This window comes from Mustelus asterias, chromosome 25 (genome assembly GCF_964213995.1).
Source record: "Mustelus asterias chromosome 25, sMusAst1.hap1.1, whole genome shotgun sequence".
Taxonomy (NCBI): domain Eukaryota; kingdom Metazoa; phylum Chordata; class Chondrichthyes; order Carcharhiniformes; family Triakidae; genus Mustelus; species Mustelus asterias.
Genome location: NC_135825.1, coordinates 23,450,428 through 23,467,389, shown reverse-complemented (window position 1 = coordinate 23,467,389; position 16,962 = coordinate 23,450,428).

Sequence of the window (16,962 nt, the reverse complement as noted above, 5' to 3'; positions counted from 1 at the left end):
TGGTATCAGAAGTTAATGTTGTCAATGTAACCGACTAATGCAGTCCCAATTGTGCGCCTGGAAGCATTTAAAAGTCTAATGTCTTCATCTGCACCAACACAATCATATTCCATTATCCGCTGCTGATGAAAATGAAAGGTTAGCAAGAGCAGCTCTGTACCTGCGATTATACATCGCCAGCTCCCTCGAGGGCAGGTAATGGGGAAGAGTGGTGTAAGGCAGATATACGGCAAAATGGTAATTTTGCACTTATTAAATGACAGGTTGAATCCTGTCCTTTGAGAAATAAGCCAGCTAAAGGATGACACTCTCACCTGCCTGCTTTCCTCACATGGTCTACTCCCACCGGTGCTAAACTCAAAATGGGGTCGCATCAAAACCTCTTAAATCAACGCAAAAGGGATGATGGCGTTTGGGGAGGAAATGAAATGTTTACCACCCAGCATTAATTCAATTCCTTCAAGTGGAAGATTTTGTTATTATTTTTTGGAATGATGATGATCCTCTTCATAGGACCGTCTCATATTATTGGGAAAAGTACAAGATCATAAACAAAATAATTGGCAAAATGTTCTGCTTAAGTGACACTTGATCTCTTGGCCTTAATCAATTTACTCTGCTGTGAATGGAAACTATTTTATACATGGATCATTCTCGAGTAGAGATTATCAACAATTGTGCTTTATATGTCTTTTTTCCCCACTCCACTATTTGCATCCTTTCCAACAGTCCATTTTGCTTTAACTCATCACTGATTTCTATCCCCATCATCCACACTGGCTTCATACTGCAGCCTTACCTTTTAGTAATATTTCTATCACTGGATGGGCAGGGGAAAGACCTACTGGCTCATCCAAAACAATCAGCTAATTTGTTCCTTAAGATAATAGTTAGGATCTTCTTCGAACATAATATTACAAAGTTACCCAGTTTCTACCAATGTGTCTTTTTCAGGGTCCAGCCCTTATGGCAAAGAGTCAAGCAGAATGTATCATTCACTCCTGTTCTTTTTATACCCCCATCATGTAACTTGCCTCTGTCAAAGGGGGATCTATTGTAAACACTTACAGCGAAAGCAATGAATTTCTTCACCTTCTGTGTTCTTGACACTGGGTTTTGTAGGCAATTTTCAAGCAATGCAGATCATCCACAACCTTCAGTTTTTCACCATCTCGATGTTCTAGCTTTTATGCCACCCTTTGTCCACCACGTCTTCCATAGTGCTCAGGTTCTTAGATGGCTCATTCTGTGTGGCCGTCATGGACGCTGGATGATGTAGACTAGTTTATTATTAGCATTATTTGTTCATGGAATGTGAGCATCATGGGCAAGTCCAACATTTATTGTCCAGACCTAACCTAACCTAACCGAACTGCCACATTGAACAGTCCTATATACTTTTCCTCTATGCACAAATCCACAAACTGTTTTGCCCAGAAATAGTGACTTGATTTTGATTTATTCTTAATTTAACAAATTAATTTGCTTCTGCTGATTTTAGCAGATTGCTAAAGGATATGCTTCATAAATGTGTGAAAGGGAATTGGTTCAAAGTGAACAATATTGTGAACAATTAGTTTACAAACGCAAGCAAAGCTGCAAATGAAAGCTGCAGGTCATTGGCTCTGCTCATACTTGCTGTATATTTTGATTTTCTGTCATTTTCTGAACTTTTGCATGTCACAGAAATGTATTTCCCACAGTGGTTAGCACTGCTGCCTCACGGCGCCAGGGAACCAGGTTCGATTCCCGGCTCGGGTGACTGTCTGTGTGGAGTTTGCACATTCTCCCTGTGTCTGTGTGGGTTTCCTCCGGGTGCTCCGGCTTCCTCCCACAGTCCAAAATATGTGCTGGTTAGGTGAATTGACCGTGCTAAATTCTCCCTCAGTGTACCCGAACAGGTGCCGGAATGTGGTGACGAGGGGATTTTCATAGTAACTTCATTGCATTGTGAATGTAAGCCTACTTGTGACTAATAAATAAACTTTAACTTCAAGAAAGATCCATTAGTACAGATGGCTCTCATTTCCTGGTTAAAGTTTGTCCGTAGATTTCATATCTTCACATAAACTTTTTCCCTGCGGGAAAGTGTTGGATGGATTAGTAGGCTGATTATCAACATGTGAACCACATTATCAACACTCTTCCCATGGCTAATGAATCCTGGAACAGAAGCATAGAAATCATAGAAGCATAGAAACCCTACTGCACAGAAAGAGGCCATTCAGCCCATCGAGTCTGCACCGACCACAATCCCACCCAGTCCCTACCCCCATATCCCTACATATTTTACCCACTAATCCCTCTAACCTAAGCATCTCAGGACACTAAGGGACAATTTTAGCATGGCCAATCAACCGAACCCGCACATCTTTGGACTGTGGGAGGAAACCGGGGCACCCGGAGGAAACCCACGCAGACACGAGGAGAATGTGCAAACTCCACCCAGACAGTGACCCAAGCCGGGAATCGAACCCAGGTCTCTGGAGCTGTGAAGCAGCAGTGCTAACCACTGTGTTACCGTGCTGCCCAAATCTTCCCAAATATTTGGCTAAAATTTGCTTCAAGGGTTAAATCCTGAGGGCCAATCAGTGTCACAAGCATAAGCCTCAGCTTTCTAAGTGGTTTCTCCCTCAGTTCTGGGCTGTGTTAACAGGCACCCTGGTAACTCAAGCAGTAGCCAGGGAGCTCATTGCTGCCATCACTCCATAAAAAGCACAATGGATAGTAAATCCTCAGCTGCAACTATCGCCCCCGTGAGGTCAATCACAGATCCCCAACAATTGCCCTCTTCTTGGCAACCGTCTCCCACCCCACACCCCCCCACACCCAGAGGAGTCCGGTGGCCTCTTTCTCCTGAGACTCCTGAGTGGATAGCGATGACATGAAAGTTCACCTCCAACCTCCCTCTCCGAGGTCATGGCGCCAGATTTCCATTTTTTAAGAGCAGTGGTAATTTGTACCGGTGTGACATCATGCTGGCTGAGTGGGAAGATACAACAAGGGCAGATGATGCGATGTGATGCCCGCCAATGAGATAGTAATGCCTGAAAGTCAGGCTCACCCCCTTTCTGGGTGGGGACCTGATCACTTCACTGGAGGGGAGCTGGAAAGATTGCAAACTATTGAACCACAAGGGGCAGAATTCTTCCATCCCACCTATGGTGGGTTTGGTGGCAGGTGGAAGTGGAGAGTCTAGCGTTAGCCAGAATGTTAGCAACCTACCAGCATAAAATCAGATTGCAATTCCCCCCATGGCAGGTTAGTGGAGAGTCAGGTTTCCCACTGGTGGCTGGCGTGCATTTGCCATCAGCCGGGGTGGCGATCCATCAGACCACAGGGGGGCTTGGGGGGGGGGGGGGAGCATGATAGACTAGGCTGGGGTGGCAGGTTGGGGCCGCATTCGCTGAGTCAGGTATCAGGGTGGAGTTCGGCCTGGGGGCGCCAGCGATTATGGGGGGGGGGGCAATACCCAGAGGGGGTGAGAGGGACTAACAGATCTCCCTGTTCTGTGCAACAGAACAGAGATCTGCACATGCACAATAGCACCCTCTAGTGTGAGCAGCTGGCTTTCTGGCAAGACTGGATTCTGTCCGCTCCCTCTACTGGCGTGAATCACACTTTGCCTCTTATTTTGCACGAAGTGCCAAAAGATCATGTCTAAGACTCGCTGAAAAAATGGGTGTGATTTTCTCCCGTTTTCATGCTCGTTCACCTCGTTAGAATTTTTGTGGCAAGATCGCCACCAAAACGGAGAATTCGGCCCAAGACCTCCTCCATGCTAAAGGTAATGGTGTGATTGTTGGACAGCAAGTTGGACAGAACGTTCTGACAATTGCACCTGCACAGTTAAATGTGAAATCATCCAAGTTGTCCTGTTTATCCAGTTGTTTTCTATTCACCAAGAGATTCGGCATTCAAATAAATGGCATAGTATGAAGTGGCAGTACTCATATAATAGATTCCCACTGAACTCATCAGAAAAAGTTGGGGCTTGTCTATTCCAATGTCGATACATTATGCTGTTGAATGCACACTATCCAAGCAGCTTTGCCCAAACTTTGCCCATTTTAAGTAAAAGTCAACTGGTCCCTAACCAGATTGTAACAGAAGTTTGAGTCATGGTTGATATAGATCATTGGTAGGCACATGAAGTTACTGTTTTGATTGGAATAGTACGTGAGGCTAGGGATACAGGGGTAAGATTTAGCATGTAGGGAAGTATCCACTGATTTTGACCACATGTGTAAGATTATTAAAGTTCTTGTGGTACTATTTAAGTTTATTTATTAGTGTCACAAGTAGGCTGACATTAACACTGCAATGAAGTTACTGCAAAAAATCCCCTAGTCGCCACACTCCGGTGCCTGTTCAGGGGAATTTAGCATGGCCAATGCACCTAACCCACATCTCTTTCGAACTGTGGGAGGAAACCAGAGCACCCGGAGGAAACCCATGCAGACACAGAGAGAATGTGCAGACTCCGCACAGACAGTGACCCAAGCCAGGAATCGAACCTGGGTCCCTGGCACTGTGAGGCAGCAGTGCTAACCACTGTGCCACCTTGGCACCCTGACTGTATTCGGGTCCTTGGTGCCAGGCTAATAGCATTGACTACCATGGCCATCTGTCCCACTCTTTTCTGAACACCTATCAGAATGACCACCTGGCCCCTTAAGGGAAGAGCGTCGCCATCACCAGCCTCCCCACAACCAATCCCCTGAAACAGCACTGACTGCCTGGGGCACGCCTGTTATGCAATTTTTGATTCTTCCCCCAGATTTTCAACTGTTGTCCAAGCAGTTTCTGTCCCCACTGCAGCCACAATGCACCTCCCCTTCAGTAGGTGCAGCCTGACTACAGGTAGTGCTGGTTCACTTTAAGTGATACCAGCCTCACACAAACCTGGGCCACCTCCCAAGGCGTGCAGCCACCAAGCAGCACATTTTGCACCAGTTGCACATGGAAATGAGCAAACAGCGACAGATGCGATGTAATCAAACAGTTCTCTCTACACAGATGCTGTCAGACCGGCTGAGATTTTCCAGAATTTTCTGTTTTAGTATCAAAATCCCCTTGCTCGATTTCAGGCGCAATCCCCCATGGGCATGTATAACTTTCATGAGTGGTTGGTGCCAATCATTACCTACTGACCACAGTCACAAAATATTGCCCGTGTAAGGAAATTATTGCGAAAAAGTATTTTAATGTTGCATTTTTCATGAGCTACTCTCTTGAACTTTTGTTCGAAACGTGGAATATTCTTCTTCCTTCCTCATGAATTATGAATTCACCATGCTTTGAAAAATGTCGCATTCCACAATTAAAGACGTTAAAAGTTATTTATTTAACATTATTATCAGGGTTGCTACCAAAACAGTCTGCATTAATTTTTAAACTGCCATTTTTGAGATTGAAATAATAATGTTGCTGTCCTAACATTTTCAAGTATATCTCAAGCAATAATGAAGCTCTAAAAGAAACATAATAAGAACCTCATTTATTCTTTAAATGTCTTCATGATTCTCCTTGCAGGCAAATAATTCTTTTTCCTGGATTTTGCTATAATAACGAAGGTGAAATTTCCGTGTTTTCTGACATTGTTCCTCTACAATTGACAGAAACATCTGGAGATGCCAGATGTGTACATGAATGCGGAAATCTTGGAGTTGTCAGTGATCCTATTCTGCTCCATAGGGTGCCCTGTTGAGGTTCCCTCAGCCCGCAATCAATTCAAAATCAGGAACTTGTTCGGAGTCACACTATATAATCCCCTTGAAAATGTTGTACCTTGTTGAATGGTGTATAACTGAATCTCGAACAACATATTAAGTTTGCAATTAGTCTTGAAAAGCCTCCCTGGGCCTGCAAAGTTAATTCTATATTTGTGGAATATCACATATGCAGCAATGATAGGTTGTTACTTGAATGGGTGGAAATTGAGAGAAGTGGATACTCAGCAAGACCTTGGTGTCCTTGTGCATCAGTCGTTGAAAGTAGGTGCACAGGTACAGCAGGCAGTAAAGAAGGCAAATGGTATGTTGGCCTTCATAGTGAGAGGATTTGAGTATAGGGATAGAGATGTTTAACTGCAATTGTATAGAGCGTTGGTGAGGCCACACCTGGAGTACTGTGCACAGTTTTTGTGTCCTTATCTGAGGAAGGATGTCCTTGCTATAGAGGGAGTACAGCGAAGCTTTACCAGGCTGATTCCTGGGATGGCAGGTCTGTCTTATAAGGATATATTAGGATCACATTCACTGGAGTTTAGAAGAGTGAGAGGGGATCTCATAGAAACTTACAAAATTCTAACAGGGTTAGATAGAGTTGATTCAGAAAGAATGTTCCCAATGGAACGGGGAGTCCAAAACTTGGGATCATAGTTTGAAGATAAGGGGTAAACCTTTTAGAATTGAGATGAGGAGAAATTTCTTTATCCAGAGAGTGGTGAATGTGTGGAACTCACGACCACAGTAAGTAGTTGAGGCCAAAACATTGTCTGATTTCAAGAAGAAAGTAGATATAGCACTTGGGGACTTGGGGCTAAAGGAATCAAGGCATATCAGGGGAAGGGTGATCACGATATTGAATTTGATGAACAGCCGTGTTCAAAATGAATGGCGGAGCAGGCTCGAACAAATGGCCTACTTCTGCTTCTAGTTTCTATGTATCACATTTCTTCATTGTGATGAATTTCACAGTTTTAAAAAATATTTTAAAACGTTTATGATAATTCAACTTCTACTTTAATCCCATGTGTGGATCCCAATCATTTATTCCACTCTGTGTGACATTTAATTAAAAGTGAAATATATTTTACTTCTGTAGAATATTTCAACATGATGGGTCGTTTACACTGCTTGATGACATCCCTGTTGCTGGACACCTTGATCTCATTGACCTAGTGCGTAGTAGGAAAGGGGAAATCCACATAACATAAATCACAAGGTCTTTGTGGGTATCTCTTTTCAAGGTGTGTGTCGAGCTCCATTGTTTTGTCACTGACTGCATATTCTGCTCATTAAGTTTTTACGATTACAGCTTTGGTCACAGATGCAATGTCATTGGTTTGCAGTATTCACTATAAATATAAGGTAACACTTGAAAACAAAGAGGATGGTACAGAGACCTGTGAGCCGTAGGTAGACTGAGGCATAGATCTTGGTCAGCAGCAAAGCTGAGGCCTTTTCATTGACCGTTGAGTTTTATTACGAAGCAACAATGGACGTTATTCCCATTCCTACTTTAAAGACAGCAATTGTATTAGTGATGCTGTTATTCCGACTTAAAGTTACATAGGTGACAGTAATCTCCTGACAAAGATGACAGATGAACCTTGCTACATTACACCTTGATATCAAGATCCATTCTGAGATACGGGATGATGCTCATAGCAGCAGTGTGTAATATCTACAAGATGCACTGCAGTAATTCACCAAAGATCCTTAGACAGCACCTTCCAAACCCATGATCACTTCCATCTAGAAGGACAAGGGCAGCAGATACATGGGAACAGCACCGCCTGCCAGGTTCCTCTCCAAGCCACTCACCATCCTGACTTGGAAATGTATCGCCGTTCCTTTGCAGTCGCTGGGTCAAAATCCAGGAATTCCCTCCCTAACGACATTGTGGGTCAACCCACAGCACGTGGACTGCAACGATTCAAGATGGCAGCTCACCATCACCTTCTCAAGGGCAACTAGGGATGGGCAATAAATGTTGGCCAGCCAGCGGCACCCATGTCCCACGAATGAATAAAAAAAATGGATGTTTGATTTCTGCGGGGAGAGCATCAGGTAGCAAATAAAGAACAAGTGTAGTATAGAGTATTTTGCTGTGCAGAGAGCAATCCTGTAGCCTTCATTGTAGACGCATCACAATGAAACATTTTTGTCTTGCTGCAGCTTTGCAATGCATTGCTGAGTATGACAACATACAATGCTGTGTACAGCACACAATGCACATTTCTCCTTCTCTCAGGTTACAGGTAGTTTTACCTTTTGTTTGTTCACTTGGATGTCCAGGAGATAGTACACAGGATGATCTGATAATTCTTGAAAATTGAGTAAATTGAACAGTGGCATATAAAACAGTGGGCGGAATTTTACCAGCACTTCCGCCCGAGGTTCGTGCGATTCCGCCCGAGGCTAACAGAGAATGCCATTCTCCGAGTCACACCTGCCCCCGGAATTAGGGCAAGCGTGCCGGTAAAATTCTGGCCAGTGTGTGAGTGAGTGACAGCTAATGTTAGTGTCATCGAGTATCAGTGAATCTGTATGAATAAGTACTATTTAACAATCACTGTATTAATAATTATGGAAGGCCTGTTGATAACTGACATAGAATGCTGTGCTGAATGGGCTGAGTGACCTCTTTCGGCTATTCTTTATGCTGGAGCGGCACAGTGGCACAGTGGTTAGCAGTGCTGCCTCACAGCAGTGGACCCGGGTTCAATTCCGGCCTTGGGTGACTTTTTGATTTGATTTGATTTGATTTATTATTGTCACATGTATTAACATGCAGTGAAAGGTGTTCTTTCTTGCGCTCTATACAGAGTGCATACCGTTCATAGAGAAGGAAATGACAGAGTGCAGAACGTAGTGTTACAGTCAGAGCTAGGGTGTAGAGAAAGATCCACTTAATGCAAGGTAAGTCCATTCAAAATTCTGACGGCAGCAGGGAAGAAGTTGTTCTTGAGATGGTTGGTACGTGACCTCAGACTTTTGTATCTTTTTCCCGAAGGAAGGAGGTGGAAGAGAGAATGTCCAGGGTGCGTGGGGTCCTTAATTATGCTGGCTGCTTTGCCGAGGCAGTGGGAAGTGTAGACAGAGTCAATGGATGGGAGGCTGATTTGCGTGATGGCTACATTCATGACCTTTTGTAGTTCCTTGCGCTCTTGGGGAGAGCAAGAGCCATACCAAGCTGTGATACAACCAGAAAGAATGTTTTCTATGGTGCATCTGTAAAAGTTGGTGAGAGTCGCAGCTGACATGCCAAATTTCCTTAGTCTTCTGAGAAAGTAGAGGCGTTGGTGGGCTTTCTTAACTATAGTGTCGGCAAAGGTGCACCAGGACAGGTTGTTGGTGATCTGGACACCTAAAAACCTGAAGCTCTCGACCCTTTCTACTTCATCCCCATTGATGTAGACAGGGGCATGTTCTCCTTTATGCTTCCTGAAGTCGATGACAATCTCCTTCATTTTGTTGACATTGAGGGAGAGATTATTGTTGCCACACCAGTTCACCAGATTCTCTAAGTCCTTCCTATATTCTGTCTCATCATTGTTTGAGATCCGACCCATTACGGTGGTGTCGTCAGCAAACTTGAAAATCGAATTGGAGGGGAATTTGGCCACACAGTCATAGGTGTATAAGGAGTATAGTAGGGGGCTGAGAACACAGCCTGTGGGACACTCTGTGTGGAGTTTACACCTTCTCCCCGTGTCTGTGAGGGTTCCCTCCAGGTGCTCTGATTTTCTTCCACAGCCCAAAGATATGCAGGTTAGGTATATTGGCCAGGGTAAATTGCTCCTCCCAAGATGTGTACATTAGAGGGATTCGTGGGGTAAATGTGTGGGGTTATGGGGATTAGATGGGGAGTGGATCTGGGAGGGATGCTCTGTCAGAGGATCAGTGCAGACTCGATGAGAAGAATGGCCTCCTTCTGTACTGTAGGGATTCTATGACTTTTGTGCTATGAATTTTCACTGTTCGTAACTCTCAGAACTTTTGTTGAGTGTAGGAAAATTATATCTAGCATGGCATGCGGAGGATTTTTTCAGGATAATATACTGACTGTAGGATTTAGTAAATTATTTCTTTATAAACCTGCAGTAATTATGCCACATAATAGTCCTTGAGAACAAACATCGTTGCTAATTAGTGCAGTAGAAAGCATTGAGTACTTCACTGATGACCATTGCTGTAAGAATGATGAACCAAAACCCAATTAAAGCATCCCTTGAAATTGAGGTGCAGAACTACACATAGTGTAGGAAGGCCTATAGAATAGAATAATACAATTAAAGTATCTGAATACTATCTGATTTCCATTCTGCACCTGCCATCTTGGAACCGACCCAACACAGAAAGCTGGTGGCGGTGCATTCAATCTCTCCCACTGCCTGATACCATAATGCCAGTGAATGATGCATTGTGCAGAGACTCAAAAGAAAACATCTGGCCTGTGCCTGACCTGATAGAGGACGACCACAAGAGCCCATGCAAATGTATGAAAAATGATGGACAGGAAGAGACCTGCTGGTTAATCCAGCCTGTCCTACACAATTGTGAAGCCTTGTGCATCATAATGAATATCGTCTTCGCTGCACCCTGAGTAATGCAGTCTCCGAGGAAAGGCTAAAAACCACGGATAATTAGTGGGGAAGGAAATCTAGCAAATTCCTTTCTGACCCTCCTTGCTGATCAAAACTAATCCAGGAAATTGCCCAGTTGTTATAAAGTTGCTGCTTCTAGTATGAGATGATTTCCACTCATACCTATAAAACTTTTTCGAAGTGAATATTTTTCTTCAGGCAAATGAGGTGTATTACTGAAAAGCAGATATGAATATGTTACAGTTACGTAGACCATTTGAGTCCCGGATGAAGTACAGAAAGAAACCTGATCACCAGGATTCTTTCTGGTGCTGGGAAAAGACAGAATTTTATTTTGTGTGATGTCCCATAAGACCATAAGACATAGGAACAAAATTAGGCCACTCGGCCCATCGAGTGTGCTCCGCCATTCAATCATGGCTGATATTTTTCTCATCCCCATTCTCTTGCCTTTTTCCCATAACCCCTGATCCCCTTATTAATCAAGAACCTATGTATCTCTGTCTTAAAGACACTCAATGGCCTGACCTCCACAACCTTCTGTGGCAAAGAATTCCACAGATTCACCACTCTCTGGCTGAAGAAATTCCTCCTCATCTCTGTTTTAAAGGATCATCCCTTTAGCCTGAGGTTGTGTCCTCTGGTTCTAGTTTTTCCTACTAGCGGAAATATCCTCTCCATGTCCACTCTATCCAGGCCTCGCAGTATCCTATAAGTTTTAATAGGATCGCCCCTCATCCTTCTGAACTCCAACGAATACAGAGCCAGAGTCCTCAACCGTTCCTCATATGACAAGCTCTTCATTCCAGGGATTATTCTTGTGAACCTCCTCTGGACCCTTTCCAAGGCCAGTGCATCCTTACTTAGATACGGGGCCCAAAATGCTCACAATGCTCCACATGGGGTCTGACCAGAGCCTTATACAGCCTCAGAAGTACATCCCTGCTCTTGTATTCTAGCCCTCTCGACATGAATGCTAACATTGCATTTGCCTTCCTAACTGCCGACTGAACCTGCATGTTAACCTTAAGAGAATCTTGAACAATGTCTCCCAAGTCCCTTTGTGCTTCTGATTTCCTAAGCATTTCCTCATTTAGAAAATAGTCTGTGCCTCCATTCCTCCTTCCAAAGTGCATAACCTCAGACTTTCTCACATTGTATTCCATCTGCCACTTCTTTGCCCATTCTCCTAACCTGTCCAAGTACTTCTGCAGCCCCCCTGCTTCCTCAACACTACCTGCCCCTCTACATATCTTTATATCATCTACAAACTTAGCAACAGTGGCTTCAGTTTCTTCTTCCAAATCGTTAATGTATATTGTAAAAAGTTGTGGTCCCACCTGAGCTACACCACTAGTCACCGGCTGCCATCCTGAAAAAGACACCTTTATCCCCACTCTCTTCCTTCTGCCAGTCAGCCAATCCTCTATCCATGCCAGGATCTTAACCTTAACACCATGGGCTCTTAACTTATTTAACAGTCTCCTATGCGGCACCTTGTCAAAGGCCTTTTGGAAATCTAAATAAATCATGTCCACTGGTTCTCCTTTATCTAACTTCCTCCTCAAAGAACCCTAACAGATTTGTCAGACATGACCTCCCCTTGATGAAGCCGTGCTGACTCAGTCCTATTTTGTTATGCGCTTCTAAGTACTCCGCGATCTCATCTTTAATAATAGACTCTAAAATCTTGCCAATGACCGAAGTCAGGCTAACCGGCCTATAATTTCCCATCTGCTGCCTCCCTCTCTTTTTAAACAGCGGTGTTACATTAGCGACTTTCCAGTCTTTGGGGACCCTCCCTGCCTCCAGTGATTCCTGAAAGATCACCACCAATGCCTCCACAATTTCCTCAGCTATAAAAGTAAACTGTGCTGGGGAGTATTTTGAAAGAGGTCGAATTGATTTCCTGATGTTGATATCATTAGATTCCAAGAAATATCTGTGTGATCTGGGTTTGTCTTGTCTTGTCGAAGAACAGCTAAGGAGCAAAGGGGAAAGAGAAAGCTAATTGCAGTGGAGTTGTTTTTTTTTCAGCCTGTCTTTGTGACAGGCATTTCAGAACATTCTCAGGTACCCCTGAAATCAAAACAGGTGAACTGGAAGTTAGAACGAGTTGGGGACAGTATTTCCCACTGTCTAGGCATTGCTGTTCATTAACATGGTTGTGTTATTGACTTGCAGCTGGATCGATGGCTTTTCTGATGGTCTTTGATGGATCTCTCTCTCTACAAGCAACTTTTCCAATTATAAAAGCAAATAGAAAGCATAGAGACATACAGCACAGAAGCAGGCCCTTCAGCCCACCATCTATGCCAACCTCCAATCTATACTAATCACATTTACTTACAGCACTTGAACAATAGTCTACTATGCCTTGGCGAATTAAGCTTTCATCCAGATGCTTCTTAAATGTTGCAGGAGTATCTGCATCCACCAGCCTCTCAGACAGCACTTTCCATATTTCCACCACTCTCTGGGTGAAAATTATTTTCCTCAGATCCCCTCTAAACCACATACTCCTCTACTTAAACCTATGCCTGCTGGTCTTAGACACCTCTACCATGGGGAAAAGAGTCTTACGATCTACTCTATCAATGCCTCTCATAATTTTGCACACCTCTATCAGATCCCCCCTTAGCCTCCTCTGCTCCAGGGAAAACAAACCCAGCCTATCCAGTCTCTCCTCATAGCTGAAACTTTCCATGCCAGGCAACATCCTCTCCAGTGCAATCATGTCCTTCCAATAGTGTGGTAACCAGAATTGCACACAATACTCCATTTGTGGCCGAATCAATGTTTTATAAAGTTGTACCAAGACCTCCCTGCTCCTATAGTCTATGTCCCAGCTAATGAAAGCAAGCATTCTATCGGCCTCCTTCACCGCCCTATCTACCTGTGCTGCCAACTTCAGGCATCTATGGATTCGTACCCCATGGTCCCTCTGTTCCTCAATACTGCCTAGACACCTACCGTTTATTGTATACCTACCCATATTAGAACTCCCAAAATGCATCATCTCACACTTAACAGGATTAAATTCCATCTGCCATTACTCTGCCCAATTTACCAGCTGATCAATATCGGTCTTTAGCCTCAAATTATCCTCCTCACTATCAACAACACCACCAATTTTCGTGTCATCTGCAAACTTACGAATTATACCTGTTATATTCACATCCAAGTCATTACTGTATATAACAAACAGCAAGGATCCCAGGACTAATCCCTATGGTACACCACAGGTCACAGGCTTCCAATCACAAAAGCAGCCTCTACCATCACCCTTTGCCCCCTATTAACAAGCCAATTTTGGATCCAATTTGCCAACATGCCTTGGATCCCATGGACTCTAACCTTTTGGACTAGCCTTCCACATGGAAGCCACATCAACTGCACTACCCTCAACAATATATTTAGCTTTTAGTTATATAGTTAGCTTTTCAAAAAACTCAATTAAATTAGTTAAACAGGATCTCCCACTAACAAATCTGTGCTGACTATCCCTGATCAATTCTTGCCTTCCCAAGTGTTGATTAATCCTGTCCCTCAGAGTTTTTTCCACTAACTTTCCTACCACTGTCATTAGACAAACTGGCCTGTAATTACCTGGCTTGCCACTGCTGCCCTTCTTGAATAAAGGTACCACATTAGCTGTCCTCCAGTCCATCTGGCACTTCATCTGTGATGTGGAGATGCCGGCGTTGGACTGGGGTAAGCACAGTAAGAAGTCTCACAACACCAGGTTAAAGTCCAACAGGTTTATTTGGTAGCAAATACCATAAGCTTTCGGAGCGCTGCTCCTTTGTCAGATGGAGTGGTTATCTGTTCTCCAACAGTGCACAGACACAGAAATCAAGTTACAGAATACTAATTAGAATGCAAATCTCTACAGCCAGCCAGGTCTTAAAAGGTACAGATAATGTGGTTGGAGGGAACATTAAACACAGGTTAAAGAGATGTGTATTGTCTCCAGACAGAACAGCTGTAGAGATTTGCATTCTAATTAGTATTCTGTAACTTGATTTCTGTGTCTGTGCACTGTTGGAGAACAGATAACCACTCCATCTGACGAAGGAGCAGCATGCTCCGAAAGCTTATGGTATTTGCTACCAAATAAACCTGTTGGACTTTAACCTGGTGTTGTGAGACTTCTTACTTCATCTGTGGCCAGCGAAGATTTAAATATCTCTGTCATGGGCCCTTCAATCTCTTTCCTCGTCCCCCATATCAGCCTGGGATACATCTCATCAGGCCCTGGGGATTTATGCACCTTTATGTCCATTAAAACATCTAATACCTCCTCCTTATTAATCTTAACCTGCTCTAGAACTTCACTGTCTCAACTGAAATCATCAGTACAATCGCTTTCTCCTTAATGAATACAGATAAAAAATATTCATTTAAGACCTCACCTATGTCCTTTGGCTCCACGCCCAGATTGCCGCTTTGGTCTCAGTTGGGCCCCAGTCTTTCCCTGCTTGCTCTTAATATGCTTATAAAATGCCTTAGGGTTCTCCTTAATCTTATCTGCCAATGATATTTTGTGAACCCTCTTTGCTCTCCTGATTTATTTTTTAAACAACACCCTGCACCCCCCCCCCCCCCCCCGCAACACTGAAGGACCTCCCCCATTTTTAGTGCTTTATACTGACCATACGCTTCCATTATTTTCTTTATCAAATCCTCGATATCCTTTGACATCCAGGGTTCCCTGGACTTGCCGCCCTTGCCTTTCACTCTTAGAAGAACACATTGGCCCTGAACTCTCACTATTTCACTTTTAAAAGACTCCCACTTTCCAAATGTAGATTTACCTGTTGCTCCCAGTCTACATTTACCAGATCCTGCCTAATGATATTAGATTTGCCAATGTTGTTCCCTTGTTTTGGAAAGGAAGCAGGGATGATCCAGGAAATTATAGGCCGGTGAGCCTGACATCTGTGGTGGGGAAGCTTTTGGAGAAGATACTGAGGGACAGGATATATGCACATTTGTAAAAAGATGGACCAGTTAGTGACAGGCAGCATGATTTTGTACGGGGAAGGTCATGTCTCACCAACTTGGTTGAGTTGTCTGAAAAGGTGACAAAGATAATTGATGTGGGAAGGGCTGTGGATGTTGTTTATATGGACTTTAGTAAGACATTTGACAAGGTTCCACATGGCAGACTGGTACAAAAACTAAAATCACATGGGATTATGGCTGGTCTGGCTTGATGGATACAGAACTGGCTTTGTCATAGAAGATAGGGAGTAGCTGAGTAGGGGTGTTTTCCAGAATGGAAATCTGTAGCCAGTGGTGTTCCACAGGGATCAGTGCTGGGACCTCTGTTGTCTGTAGTATACGTAAATGATCCAGAGGAAAACATGGCTGGTCTGATTATTAAGTTTGCAGATGATACAAAGATTGGTGGAGTTGCTGATAGTGTCGGGATTGTCAGAGGATACAGCAGGATATAGACAGATTGGAGACTTGGGCACAGAAATAGCAGATGGAGTTTAATCTGGACAAATGCAAGGTGATGCATTTTGGAGGATCAAATTTAGGTGTGAATTATACTGTAAATGGTATTAACATACAAAGGGAACTGGGCATGCAGGTCCACAGTTCCCTAAAGTGGCAACACAGGTGGCCAAGGTGATTAGAAGGCATATGGCATGCTTGCCTTCATTGGCTGGAGCATTGAATACAAGAGTTGGCAAATCATGTTGCCGCTATATAAAACCTTGGTTGGGCCACATTTGGAATATTATGTGCAATTCTGGTCGCCACACTACCAGAAGGACATGGAAGCTTTGGAGAGAGTGCAAAAAGTTTCACCAAGTTGCTGCCTGGTCTCAAGGGCCTTGGCTATGAGAAGGGGTTGAATAAACTAGGATTGTTTTCACTGGAAAGATGGAGGCTGAGGGGAGACCTGATAAAGGTCTACAAAATTATGAGCGGCATAGGCAGGGTAGATAGTCAGCGACTTTTTCCAAGGGTGGAAGTGTCAATTACAAGGGGGCACAGGTTCAAGGTGAGAGGGGGGAAGTTTAAGGGAGATGTGGGGGGATGTTTTTCACACAGACAGTGGTGGGTGCCTGGAATGCACTGCCAGAGGAGATGGTGGAAGCAGACACATTAGCAGCATTTAACAACAAGAGACATCTGGATGGGTACATGAATAGGTAGGGAATAGAGGGATATGGACCAAGTAAGGACAGAAGGTTTTTTGCCATTTAGTTAGGCATCATGATCGGCACAGGCTTGGAGATATGTAGGGCCTGTTCCTGTGCTGTACTTTTCTTTTTTCTTTGTTCTTTGATACTGAAATCAGTCTTCCTCCAATTCAGACACTTGATTTCTGGGCTTTCCTTATCCCTTTCCAATGAGTTAGGATCATAATCCCAATATGCTTGCTCATTGACTACTTGTCCGGCTTCATTCCCTAGGATTATCACTGCCCTATCCCTAGTAGGATTCTCTATGTACTGACACAAAAAGCTCTCCTCGATGCACTTTAAAAATACCACCTCCTCTAATCCTTTCACAAGAAGGCGATTCCAGTTAATGACCCTATTTCTCTCACACCTGTCTGTGATTTCTGTGATTCCCACTCTGTCAGGGGAAGGCAATGGCATAGT